Consider the following 13,770-nt stretch of genomic DNA (forward strand, 5'->3'; position numbering starts at 1 on the left):
AGTAAGGGTTTAAACAGCGAGAGACTGTGCCAGTACAAGTAAACAATCTGAGAAAATCATGTGACCGGACTGGGGCGTCAGTACTAAAGTTTAACTCACAACATGTCAAACATACTTTGTGCTTGCTTTTTCTGCATTTTTTCTTTCTCACATTCAGCAATTAATTATTTAATTAGTTTTTTGGTGGATTGTTAATTTTTATTTGCATTCTAGGAAATGGTCAGCTTTCAGAGAACACAGGAAGTGGAGACAGTGGCATAACTGTAGTACACTATCTGTCGCTGTGTTCTATGTTTACTTTTTGTATTTTGTTATATGCTTAAATTTTGTACAGCACTTTGGCCAACAGCTGTTGGTTTTATATGTGCTCTATAAATAAATATGACTGACTGACTGACTGGCTGAGACCCTGAGGAACATAGCACAGAAGAAAATATGGGGAAATGAGGAGTGGAAAGAACGAGAAGGGGAGTTGATCTGGATCACATCCAGTTCAGATCTGGTTTAGCCTAATGCAACCTGAACTGGTCTGCTTTATAACTCTGGCAGTGAGTCTGTCTGCTTAACAGCCAGCCAACGGTCACCAATGCTATAAAGAGAGATAGTGTATCCAGAGTCAAATAAGGATTAAAGGGCTGTGAGACATTTCAGCCAAATGCCTAAACATTTTGATGAATAGTACAGACTGTTGCATTATTGACGTATGGTCAGTTGTAAAACCCCTCATGAGCCTGTAGATGGCAGTATTAAACCTCACAGAGTGCCAGCTGCAGGTCTTCTGTAATTTCTACAGTTGACACAGGGGGCAGCAGCTATAGGTGTCTATGTGGAAAGGTGTCTAGTGGCTTTAACAACTATTTCACACTTCTAAAGACACCGAGTTAAACAAATTTATTGATTCATACAAACAAATCTACAAACGTAACTTTTAATGTTTCATTTAATGTGGGAACAACTCAGAATATAATGGTTAGCTTTGATGATAGGACGACAGGTAAAATATTTAATGTTTATCAGTGTAGTGACTTTCATTTTAATGGTTTCACACACCAAGAAGTTTTAAAGTAAGATTTTCTTCATTTTACCAGTTAAGTTTTATTCATAGATATTAGTTTACTTTTATGTTTTACTTGTAAAGGAGTAGGGAATGGCACTCTTTTTGTTTGATCCAATACCAAGTCACATATTTCTCAAATACCCATATTAAACAATGTATTAAATGTAATTTATGTTATTTCACTGTATAAAAAACTCACCAATTTCAGCTGCCTTAAAGTTTTAATTTAAATCAAATTTGGTCTATGAGTCAATTAAACTTAAATTATATTGAACTGACTTATAAAATACTGTACAACTAGATTTAAAGTAAGTTCAATATAATTTAAGTTAAATTGACTCATAAAGCATATACAAATTAAATGCAATTAAATTGCATTGCATACTGTTAATTAGCAGACTTATTTTTTTCATATTTATTAAAAATGATTGAACATATCAATCATTTGATAACCTAGCATTTATTTATTTTAGCAGATGCATTTATCCAATGCAATTTTTGAGAAACAAACTACAATACATAACAGCACATAAAACAGGCAAATTTACTTTGGTCATTGTTTAGTAAATGGAAAGAGCTTCAGATCTAAGTCTGAGCCTGTGTGTCTGCCTTTCTGTGCCAGTTTAAGAAAAAAATAGTTATTGTCTTACAAACAAAACAAAAAAAATTACACAAGATAATTTCTTAACTTTAAAGATTGATCCACAAGAATTGTGATGTTAAATTAATAAATAAAACTATTGTTGTTACAAAAACACTAATATTATTATTAATACTTCTTCACAACATAAGCACTGATATTTCAAGATTAATTCACTCATCCCTAGTCGAGACTCTGGAGTATTGAGATTTGTGACTGTAATGTTGGGGTTCACTGATTCTCGTGTGTTGACCGTGACACCAACAGCTGGCAGAACAAAGCAGAAGGCCAACTCAGGCACGACTGGCTCTGTACCCCTAATTTCACTCGTTCCCCTCCCACCAAGAGTGGCACGTGTCCCAAAGCGAACATAGTAGTTTAAACCAAGAGTACACCCCCGCTTCTTCTGTGGTTAAACCCATTGTTATCTCTCAGTTCCCCACGGCCCCTTCCTCCAACTCACTATCATATGCACAGATTTAGCATTTTTTGCTCTCTAGAGGAAACTCATATGCCATTTGTCTTTCTGCCCCCCCACCCCGAGCGTCTCGCATTGTCCTGTCCCATCACACAACAATAAAAATGCTGAGATGAAGATTGAAGGAGAAACGACCCTCCTGACCGTTAGCTTGAAGTCAGTCTGGTTCTTCATGTCATTTATCTGTGTCCGCACCCAAACAGACACAACTCACCAGCAGTTTATCTGCAAATGATAAGCCGCCCCCTTCAGCACAGGCGCAAATGCTTGTGATTGTTATTTCATAAATCTAATGCAGATTCAAGAAACTAACGGACACTGCCATCTCATTACTGTCAAATTTAGTCATGATATTTTAGATTTGCTTGAAAAATTGACCTCTCAATTTAACTTTGAACCTTTAAATTTTGTTTACATTTTTATATAATATTTTTCTGATCTTTTTCTGCTTTTGACCACAGATCTTACTCTATTGAAAGATGGATACTGGATATTTCCGTTACTGATATGAAACTAAAAGGAAAAACCTGTCATTATTTACGCAACCTTCTGTTGTTCAAAATCTGTATTTTTTTGTCTGTCTGCAGCCACAACGAACCATCATTATATGGATTTATATTTATGTAAAAATTCCTTAAAGGAATAGTTACCCCCCAAAAAATGCATATTAAAATTTACTCCCTTATATGCCTTGTATATAACATTTCAATGGACCAAAAAAATTATAATCAATTTTTTGTTAATTATTTTTCATAAAAAAGGAAGACATATCTTGGTGGTTAAGTAAATTGAGGGTTAATTTTCATTTTTGGGTGAACTATTCCTTTAAAAAATATTTTGTGTGTGTGCAGAATAACGGCATGGGTTAAAGAACACTCTAAAACACTCTAAAAAAGTCAGTATTTGTACTAAGTGTAAATAGCAATAGATGCTATTTACATTAAGTTTAAATAGTAGTTGGTTCTGTTTACACTAAGCAGCATTTCTTAGCGATATGCTATTTACACTAACCGAAAATAGATTTATTTTCTTTGAATTAAGTAGAAGGAGTAATTAGATGCTATTTACTTAGATAATGTTACTATTTGCAGCTCAGTATTGTTGTGCATTAAACATTATGCAATAATAACAGAGTGTAAATCATTATATTTATAAAAATTACTAAAATGATGGATGGTAACTTATTGAGATATTAAAGCCCTACACCCTTAACCTTACCCTGAACCTAAACTTTATGAATAAAAATGAATTTTAAGTCTTAAATCAATTTTACTGAAAACAAATGCCTTTATGGTCTGTAAGGTAATAGAAAAAGGTTAAAGAGCATGTTCAGCAAGAGGTGGATTAGAACCCCTGTCTCCCATGACAAGCCATACAGACTTTATTCCTTACGCCGCTGGAATTGCTGTTTCAAAAGATGTCTTTCTTATGCTTTCTCTATTCCAATCACATATTGGTGGGCGGAGCTTGTGCAAATTATCTCTGCCAACAAGGCGGGCTATTTGTACTCAGTGTAAATAGATACTCCGGGGGAAAAAATATGCTATATAGCACTAAAAGTGGTTCTTTGCTCATAATCATAGGGGAACCACTTTTAGTGCTAGATAGAACCATATCTTGGTGCTTCAGTGGTTCTTCAGAGGTTCTTTGGGGTGACCGAGGTGCTATATAGCACCGTATGGTTCTTCAGCGGTTCTATATAGCACCTCAGTCATCCCAAAGAACCACTGAAGCACCAAAATATGGTTCTATATAGCACTAAAAGTGGTTCCCCTATGATCACGAGCAAAGATTCACTTTTAGTGCTATATAGCAGTATTTTGTTTTTGAGTGATAGATACACAGATGCCCCAATTAGTGATGGGTCAGTATACGTATTATACATTATATTTAATACATAATATTAGATTGCATGTTGACTATCTCTGACAACTCTAGCATGCATAAATATCATATGTTATGTGCTGTTGTGTAGACCAAAATATTATAATTGCTAAACTAATACAAAAGCTGTTATAACAGGAATATGTTACCATAGTTTAAAAAATTGTAATATTGAGTGACATCTTATGATATTATGGGCATCTTGGAAAACTTATTGTTTACTGCGACTAAAATGTTGACCATTCCAAAATGGCAGATACGTTGGCTAGAGCAGTTGAATGTGGCATCTACATATACACATCTACATTTAGAACAAAGATTACTATTTTATTTCTTAAATAGATGTTTTATAACTTTCTCTGTCTATGTGGTTCATCCAGCTTTATAGCCATATGCTTTCTCATGCCAAAATCTGCAAGGTCACTATTTTAGTCATAATATATCATTCACTCTCTTAACACCAACTCTTGTGAGGCCATAAATCCTAACAAGCCCTGACCTCAAAAATACAGCTAAGGGCGAATGCCATGCACACACAGCTTTGACTAAGACCTTCTTCTGCCAGTCTCCTGGATTACTGGGACACCTCTCTCCCTGTTCATCCATTCAAATTTAACCTACTTTGCATACTGGCACCGTAAGACAATCTTTTCCATTCATCGCCCCAGGGCATGCTGGGTAAATGGGTCATTCTCCCAGTGCCCTACGTAGGAAGTGCGAATTGCTTTTTGTTGCTCATTTCATGTGTGGTAACAGCTTTGTGTTTGATGTAAACCCTCTCCTCCTCCTCTGGCTCTCGTTCAATGAAGTTACGCTTCCAAGCAGTGGCCATGTATGCTGGATCTCAGATGATGCATTAGTGTAGTCAGTGCAGGCCTTGTTAGAAGATGCATGGGGCCTGCGTCAAACACCATTTATAACTTATGGTTTATTTTTCTCTGTTCTGACTAGATCTGCCAAACATTCAGCTACAATAATGACATTAAGTGTTCCAATTGTGACAAGATTATCAGGCTGACTTGCTTGCAGTTTTTCATATTATCTGTTGGCAGAAGATGAAATGAAGCAAATGAGGTCAAGCATTTGGCTTCAGGGTAAAACAGGGCATAACAACCGCTTTTATAGTATCATGGGCAACACGTTCAGCATCATACCGAAGAGCTTTTACTTCTGCTTGTTTATTCAAATCAGTTCCTCATCAACTCAAAACAACCCTGAGAGTTTAACTAAACATTTTATTGAGGTGTCAACCTTTTAAATGTCACATGTTTGAAGTATTAAAACACAGTTTGTGGTTGGTCAACGTTCCTCTGAAAAACCGGACAGGTGGTAAGGCATGATTTATCCAGTGCTTTTGGTACGTGCATGTTTGTCTCTGGTTTTAATACATGTTTGAACCAAAGAATGAATAGTGAATTCAAGACTACATGCTCACTTAAATGCATTGGAAACCAACCGAAATTGTGAATGAGTTAAAGTGCAACATGACCGAAATCGGCATTCAAAATATAATGGAAAATATTTTCTTTTTTTCAATTCTTTGTTACTTTACTGTGGAAGATGTGACAGCTTGTGTTGTGAGTTCTGGGGAAGTAAGGGAATTTGCTCTTTTTGAGTCATTGTTTCCTTCAATGTGTAGTTTGTGGGGAACTTCTATAGAATGGATACTTGTCAATTCAGAAATGGTGTGGCTGTTATTTTTGGGTGGAGGAGGAAGTTTAAAGAAAATAGTTTCCATTTTCATAAGAGGTGTGTGTAAAGCCCTATACAAGAAAACAGACCAATGCGTTTGTGTGTGTGTCTAAAAGAGAGAAATTTATCAGGTAGCAAAGACAAAGTCCCACTGTGTCAAAGTCCAAATTTGCATGTTTAACTCTAATCTGTTAAAGTGCTCATGCAAACATACTGTATACACAGATACGCTGTACAACAGAAATTTAAGCTTTCCAAACACAACGATAAAAACAAACATGCCCATGTGCACAACACAAAAAAACATGCACATTAAAATGCGTCAGAAAGTAAGGGCGATGAATCTGGTTTTACATTGAACTTCTGTGAAAGAGTACATTCTTTGTTTATTCACTGAGATAAATTGCTATTAAGTCTTCACTTTCTTTGCAGAAAATCTGTCACAGTCCTGTCTGTTCCCGGTCTGTTTCCCTGTGTTCTCCATCCTCTGCTACCCCAAGGACTCCACTACCCAGCATTCTCCATGCTCCCTCACCTGTCTCTCCTCGGCAATACCCACACCTGTCAGCCATCTCCTCATCATCAGCAGACTATAAGTGCTTTTTCAAAAAGCTCAGTTTCGTTGACGAAAACGCCATCTCAGTGTAAGAGAAAGGCCAAAACGGAGTGAAAAAGATGCGGTTTCAAACAAAGAAAAACACTAGTGTAGACAGGGTAAATAAGAACTCACTCTGTTTTCATGGTCATGGTTGTCTTGCCTTGTTGTTACTTTTTTGGTTTCCTTAGTCTCCTCATTTATATTGTTGTGTTTATGTGTTCTTGCATCTCCTCGTCTCTGGTCTGTAGCTGTACTGTTACAAAATCATTGTACTGTTTAATAATCTGGCATTTTAAAATTATAACCTACATAATTGAAAGGGGAAAATTAAGTGAAGAAATACTACACAAGGAGTCACAAACCTTTCAAAAGTCATTCTGTTAACAAAAACAGCTCTAGACATACACATTTTAATAATATAGTCTCTATTTTTTGTTTGTTTAGATATTCTAACTGAGAATGTTACTGTCACATAAGGTTCCCCTGTGTTTAAAGGGTGAAAGAAATCTGACAAAACCAGGCCTTGAACCTAGATCCTCCAAGTCATAAGCGAAGAGCAGTTAACTGCTTTGCCACTGGAGAACCTGTTGGAAAGTGCTTGGATTTAGACGTTGTCTCTCAGTTTCAAGGGGAAATTGTATCTGATAGCTGAGAAGTTACTGTCAGATACTGTTCCCCCTGTGTTCCATAGGTCTCACAGTTCATACAAGTCTCAAATTTACTCCCCTGACTTTTACCCCAAATCAAGTGGGTTCTGATATTTACAGCCTTTTATCTATACATTTTTGCGTGATAAATTGGAGAATGTATTCTGACAACTGAGAATGTTACTGTCACATAAGGTTCACCTGTGTGAAGTGCTAAATCGACAGTACAGAAACATATTGGTGGGTGGAAAAATAAAGCCATTTAAATTCAATCAACATTTGGAAACACTTGCACTATTAAGTCTGTTTATCTTCTGCTATCATTTATACCTTTGTGTTGCCTGGAAAACCAAAGCCATTCCTTCAGCATGGTGTAGGGCAGTCACCGTATATATCCCAAAAGAAAAAGACTCCTGTAACATCAACCATTTTAGAGGCATTGCTCTTCTGAATGTGGAAGGGAAGATTTTTTTCTCTGCGATGGCAACACGCATGACTAGTTACCTCTTAGCAAACAAATATATTGACACCAGTTGTCATATATGTCTATATGGATGATGTCACCACACTCCTTCAGATGGCGGCATGCACCAACAGGCTTCTGAAAAGGCTTGAAGACCTGTTCACATTGGCTAGGATGAAGATAAAGTCATCCAAGTCACGCAGTCTCTCAATCCGGAAAGGAGCCAGGAGGGACAACGTCTCCTTGAGTGGTGAGAAGATTCCACGCTTGATAGACCAACCAGTGAAAAGCCTGGGAAGGCTCTACACCGCTGACCTTTCAGACAAACACATGGCTTTCTCTGTAACCACACAACTTACTGATGGTCTAAAGAAGATTGATGAAAGTCTGCTTACAGGCAAATTCAAGGTCTGGTGTTACCAGTTCACCCTATTCCATCGCCTGTTGTGGCCCCTGAAGTTATGTGATGTCACCTCATCAACTGTCCTGAAGATGGACACGAAAGCAAATAACTATATCCGGAAGTTGCTTGGCCTTCCCCGATGCCTGTCCTCCTCAGCTCTATTTGGGAAGAATACCCTGAGCCTTCCGATTAAAACCATCAGTTCGGGCTGCAAACTGGAAAAGGTGAGGCTGCTGCTCGAGCTTAAAGACTCTCCCAATCCGGTGGTACAAATTGCTAATGCCAGAGTTCGTACCAGAAGAAAATGGGTGCATCAGGCCATAACTCGTCTGAAACACCAAGAGGTTGTGGGACTAATCCAGCAAGGCAGGGCAGGCTTCGAATGGACAACAGCAACCAGCATGTGGTCCAAAGCCACAAAAACAGAGAGGAAAAGGCTGATTGTCCAGGAGGTCACGAAAGAGGAGGAGGAAAGCTACAGGATCAGAGCAGTGAGCCAATCCCAGCAAGGGAAATGGACAACCTGGGAGGCAGTAATCGATAGGACCATCACATGGGCCGATCTGTGGAAGCTGCCCTAGGCAAGGTTAAGTTTCCTGATCAGGGCTACGTACGATACACTCCCAAGCCCCCAGAACCTGTATCGCTGGTAAGGCATAGAAGAAATTTGCCAGCTGTGTGGCCACTAGAGTCCCAGTCTACAACACATCCTCTCCGGCTGTAAGATGGCTTTGACCCAGGGCCGCTACGGGTGGTGCCACGACCGTTGAAGTGTTGAAGTTGAAGTTGAACCAGACAGATTTAGCCCCCATTGACTACCATAGTAGGAAAAATTACTTTATAATTTTTTTGTTCTGTTGAACACAAAAGAATACATGTTGAAGAATGTAGGACAGCAAACAGTTCTGGGGCACTTTTGACTACCATTGTATTTTTTCCTACTATGGTAGTCAATGGAGGGCAAAATATGTCTGGATATAAGCATTCTTCCAAATATCTTTCTCTGTGTTCATTGGAACAAAGAAATTTATACAGATTTGGAACAACTCGAAGGTGAGTAAATGATGACAGAATTTTCATTTTTGGGTGAAGTATCACTTCAATATCACAAGTAGAAGTGAAGTTTGGATGGATGGAGAAATGAAGAGAGAGAGAGAGAGAGAGAGAGAGAGAGAGAGAGAGGGGAGGGATTGTGAAAGGAAGTGTGTTTAGGATGGAAGGGTGCCGCAGGAAGAGATAGATCCTCTTCTTAGGAGTCCTGGCTTTGTTGATGAGGTCAGCTCCCCTGGGTTTTGATCTTTGACACAGCAGTCAGCGTCTAATGAGTATGTGTGTGGGTGTGGGTGTTTTAGGAATTGAGAAAGGCTGATCTGGATTTTGGTGTTGTCATTGCATAATGTTTTACTGCCTGCAAAAACATGTGTCAGATGGTTTAATACGGCCAATTTCTTCGCATTAGCATTTGCTAACTGAAAAAGAAAGTAAAATTTAAAGAAAGTTAGTAAATCTTTCTTATAAAATAGTTTTTTTTAGGTCATTTCAATGAATGAGTGCCATTTCCTGGTTGTGACTCTTCAAAATTATTGTTTAAGCTGTGTATTGGACAAATGTAAAAAAAATACATTTTGTAATGTGGAGTTATAGCTTAATGTGCAGGATATTGTTTAATAATAAAATTTAAGTTTTTATTCTTTTAAAGTTATTATTCATGCAATTTTATACATACAGTATAATACCCTGAGGACACAAATGGCACATGTTTGGTGGAATGACCCAAATATATACATATATATATATATANTATATATATATATATATATATATATTTACAGTACAGAAATTGTGTCTTATTGATTGTATGTGTATGATAATTGTAGATATATGTGTTCACTTACATAACTTATGTGCCATATTTGGCACATGCAGTATCGACCTCTGACCTGTAGCGTCTAGTCACACTCATCCCTTTTCTCTCCTGGGGATCTCCTGTCATAGGGAGAAGGACAGCAGCTGCTTGTTGAGATGAAGAAAAGGAAAGAGGATTTGATTTGGTGGGATGGGGTGTTTAGGAAAAGATGAAAGGAAATGAGAGGAAGAAGAAGAAATTGATCTTTACAGTGATATAATTTTGTGATCATGCATGAGTTTCTTATTATATGACAGCATTACTAGTATAGCATACTTAAGTTTTAGTTGGCTGAAATTTAGGACATTAGCTAGAAACAGCATTGCTTTGCCCTGTATAAGCATACTCGACTTCTCAGTTAAAATATGTTTATTGTGGCACTTAAATTCAAGGAGCCGCATGTCTCTTTTGTTATATTCAAATACTTTTTATATCCAGCACAACATGCAGAGACATATAAGCATAGAGAATAATTAGAAAGTTATTTGTAGGCTGACTTCCCAAAACACTCTGTTTGTTTGACCTTCCCTGCCGGCCAGACACGGCAACATTTGCTTCACAAATGACATGCATTTGGGGCAGGACTCCCTGTTTGGCCGACCAATGAAAGATTTAAATGGATATTTTGTTTACCTTGCTCTTAATTTACTCCTGTATTGTTCCTGTAGTGTATGGTAGTGTACAACTGGTAGTGTATGATGCTACCAACACCAAGGTCATTGCATCATGGAAAATAAATTACATAAACATGCATAGCTCGAATTAACAGTAAGTCACTCTGTCAAGCGCATAAATAAAAATAAACTCAAGCTCACAGTGAATATCCTGTATCTCTCTACTTACACTTGCATTCATTATAGAGTAAAGTTACATAACACACAACATAATATGTGTCATTCAAGTTTTCCCCCTAACTTTATAAACAACAATACGTAGCCTACAGTATGGCACAACAGTGGTTTAGATTTGTATGCACGTGTGCTAGCTAGTGTATGAGTAGACAAAAAAGAACTATACAGATGAGCATGAAGCAGCCTTGACTTTGTAAGAGCTATTGTGTCTATTTCCTGATAAAGAGAACGAGTATGCGGTGTCTATGTGTGACAGTGAGTATTTTTTTGTGTGTGTGTTGGGGGTTGGGGTGCTGAACCTGTTTAATTCAGTTTTTCATCTTCCCTGTCTGGCATCTGCTGATCCCTCTGTTATGGTCCTGATGGGTGGGCCAACTCCATAGGGACACGGCAGGAGAACGCAGAGACCATGGAGAGGCGGTGTGTTAAGAACAGGGGAAAATCTTTTTTCTTAGTTATTTGACAAAACAGATGTAGCACAGTTCTAAACAGTATGATTGTTTATGACTATTTAGTATAAAAAATAAATCCCTGAATCTATGAAGCATCTCACACATACTTAGTGGTTTTCTGTTCTCCGTATCTAAACTTATCTTCACTGTTTCATCTTGCCACTCCTCTCGGTCTCACCTTTTCTTCTCTGTTTCAAACAGTGAGATAAAGGCAAATAAGTGATAAGAAAACTTTCCTTATTTCCTATGCATGGGTTCTTTCCCATGGGTCTATCATCCAATAGGAATCAGACAGGGTGCTATGAATAGCTGTCTAGGAAAAGGGAAAATAGTTCTTGTTTATTTGAGAATGAAATTGTGTGTGTAACACAGAGAGACTGTCATTCGTGATTGAATAGCAGCATCCTGGGCTGGCGATGTGCCAGGTTCTGACTCAATGCAAGGAAGAGATGCTGAGCGACCAAAATTAGATGCGGTTTGGTAAGATAGAGGGACATGAAAAGTGTATGCATTTGTGTGTTATAGGGTGAGTGTTCCTTATATAGAACAGCTTTTGACAATATCTTCAGCGACAAATGACAGATACTTAGTCTACAATTTGCATTACAATACCTGCATCTGAAAAATCTTCACACCTCGCCAATTAAAAAGCTAAGAAAAACAACGGAGGAAGCATTAACAGTGTGTTAGAGGTGTTCTTTTCCTCCCCTTTAATTGTGACCAATTATATACCCAGAAGAAGCAGAAGATGAAGTCCTTGCTCAGCTAGCTGGAAGTCATTGAAAACAGACAATACATTGACTCTTCACATGATTTAGTGTTGCGCTCCAGAGCGTCATGAGGCACATGTTCTCAGAAGTGACGCAAACCTAGGTGTTCATGGGAAAAAGAAACAATAAAGCTTAACAATAAAGGTAAAAAGATTACATAACTCAAACCATTCACATTACTGTTGGCTCTTCTGTTGTCAACATTTAAAAGCCACACATTTCTGTGTGACAACTGTGACTACTGTTCCACTAGTTTATTTTATGCGGAGCGACAGATCAGAGTTTAATGAGACATGTATGTAATGGGAGACGATTGACGGTTGAGGTTCATGGCCCAGGGGACCGTGTCTTTGTTTCTCAGAGTAGGCATGGCTAACAGTTAAATCAGGCATCGAACAATGGATGCAAACTGCATTTGGCCCCTCACAGCACCGAGTGGGAGTGAATAATAGGGGCTTAAAGATCAGGGCCCTGCCATTTTCAAAACGCTTCTCTTTCTTTTCTGTTCCTCCAGATAATTACATCTTCAGTGACCACATCGTAAATCAGCAGCAGTTGTAGTTTGTTGTTGTAATATATTTCCTATGTCTGTATTTCTTTGTTTTATTTAGCTTCCTTATTTAATTGTGTTAGTCTTAATTGCTCAACATATTCTTAAATGTAAGAAAAATAATGAGCTTGACGACTTGTTCATTGCAAAAAAACAACAACAACAACAACAACAGCAAACGATTACTCTTTCAGCATGTAAGATTGGATCTAGTTGTCACACTTGAAGGTTGATTCCTCTGAAAACACTGCATCCGTGTGACAGTATAAAGAAAAAAAGGTTTTTAAACTTTTATCATTTAAAAGGGTCTTATAACTAGGTGTTTGAGAAGTGGATACGAAACCGCTAGGCCTATAGAAAATACTCATTTGTTTATCTTGACATGCAGTCTTGTGACAACTAGCCCCAGTCTCCATTATAAGTTATATATATTTCATTTTATTTAAAAGTTTTATTTTAAACTAAATTGAACTAAATAAATAATGTAATTTTAGCTGATTAATTCAGTTAGCCTATACGGCTGACAAAGGCTAATCAACAGGATGTAAAAAAGGGAAAGGCTCTAAACCAAATGAGTTAATTAAATCACTTTCAATTTAACCCAGACTAGTTTATCAGTAGCCCCATTGTATACATTCATGAAACTGTGAATCTAGTCAATGAATTAACCCCCTCCCCCATTACACTTCATCACACATGATGTATTCAATGTATTGCAATTTAGTATGCCAAAAATATTGATAACCACCCAGTGAATGTTGTTGTAAATGTTGTAAATCATATGTTTAGTGTTTTTCATGGCTCTAATGTGAATTTTAGCAGCATAAATCTTTAGGGCCGCTGGCAGAATGCATGTTTAAACTCCTTCTGTTGATTTGTATTCATGTTTAGTTATTTCTCTCTATATAGTTCTTCTCTCTTTGTATGCTTTAAAATCGTATTAGGTATATATGACATCTCCCTCAAATGACAAATTAAGTATTCAGGCCTTCCAGAATGGTGAAAAACTTTAGAAGTGACACACTATGAAGGTAAAAAATGGTAAAAAAAAAAAAAAAAGCAAAAGTCTTTAACATTAAAAAACATTATTTCCAAGGTTTTTTTCGATTTTACCGAATAAACAGCCTGCAGTGGCAGAATAGCGCAATACGGTGGACTGGAGTGCTGTTACCCTGGAAACTGTCCTGCGTTTTCCAAACTGTGAAAGGACCAATAGCGTGATTCGGCTCATACTACATTTGCAAAATGAGGGGGTGTTCAAACCCTCTGTAGACGCATGAACCCTCTTAGCGTCCTAAAACATGTTTTTCTTTTTTATATGAACATACTAAGTTAAACATTTTAAATATTTGTGTGAGAAATGCAGACATATTTGAATG

The sequence above is a fragment of the Triplophysa rosa genome, linkage group LG21, assembly GCF_024868665.1.
Source record: "Triplophysa rosa linkage group LG21, Trosa_1v2, whole genome shotgun sequence".
Lineage (NCBI taxonomy): Eukaryota > Metazoa > Chordata > Actinopteri > Cypriniformes > Nemacheilidae > Triplophysa > Triplophysa rosa.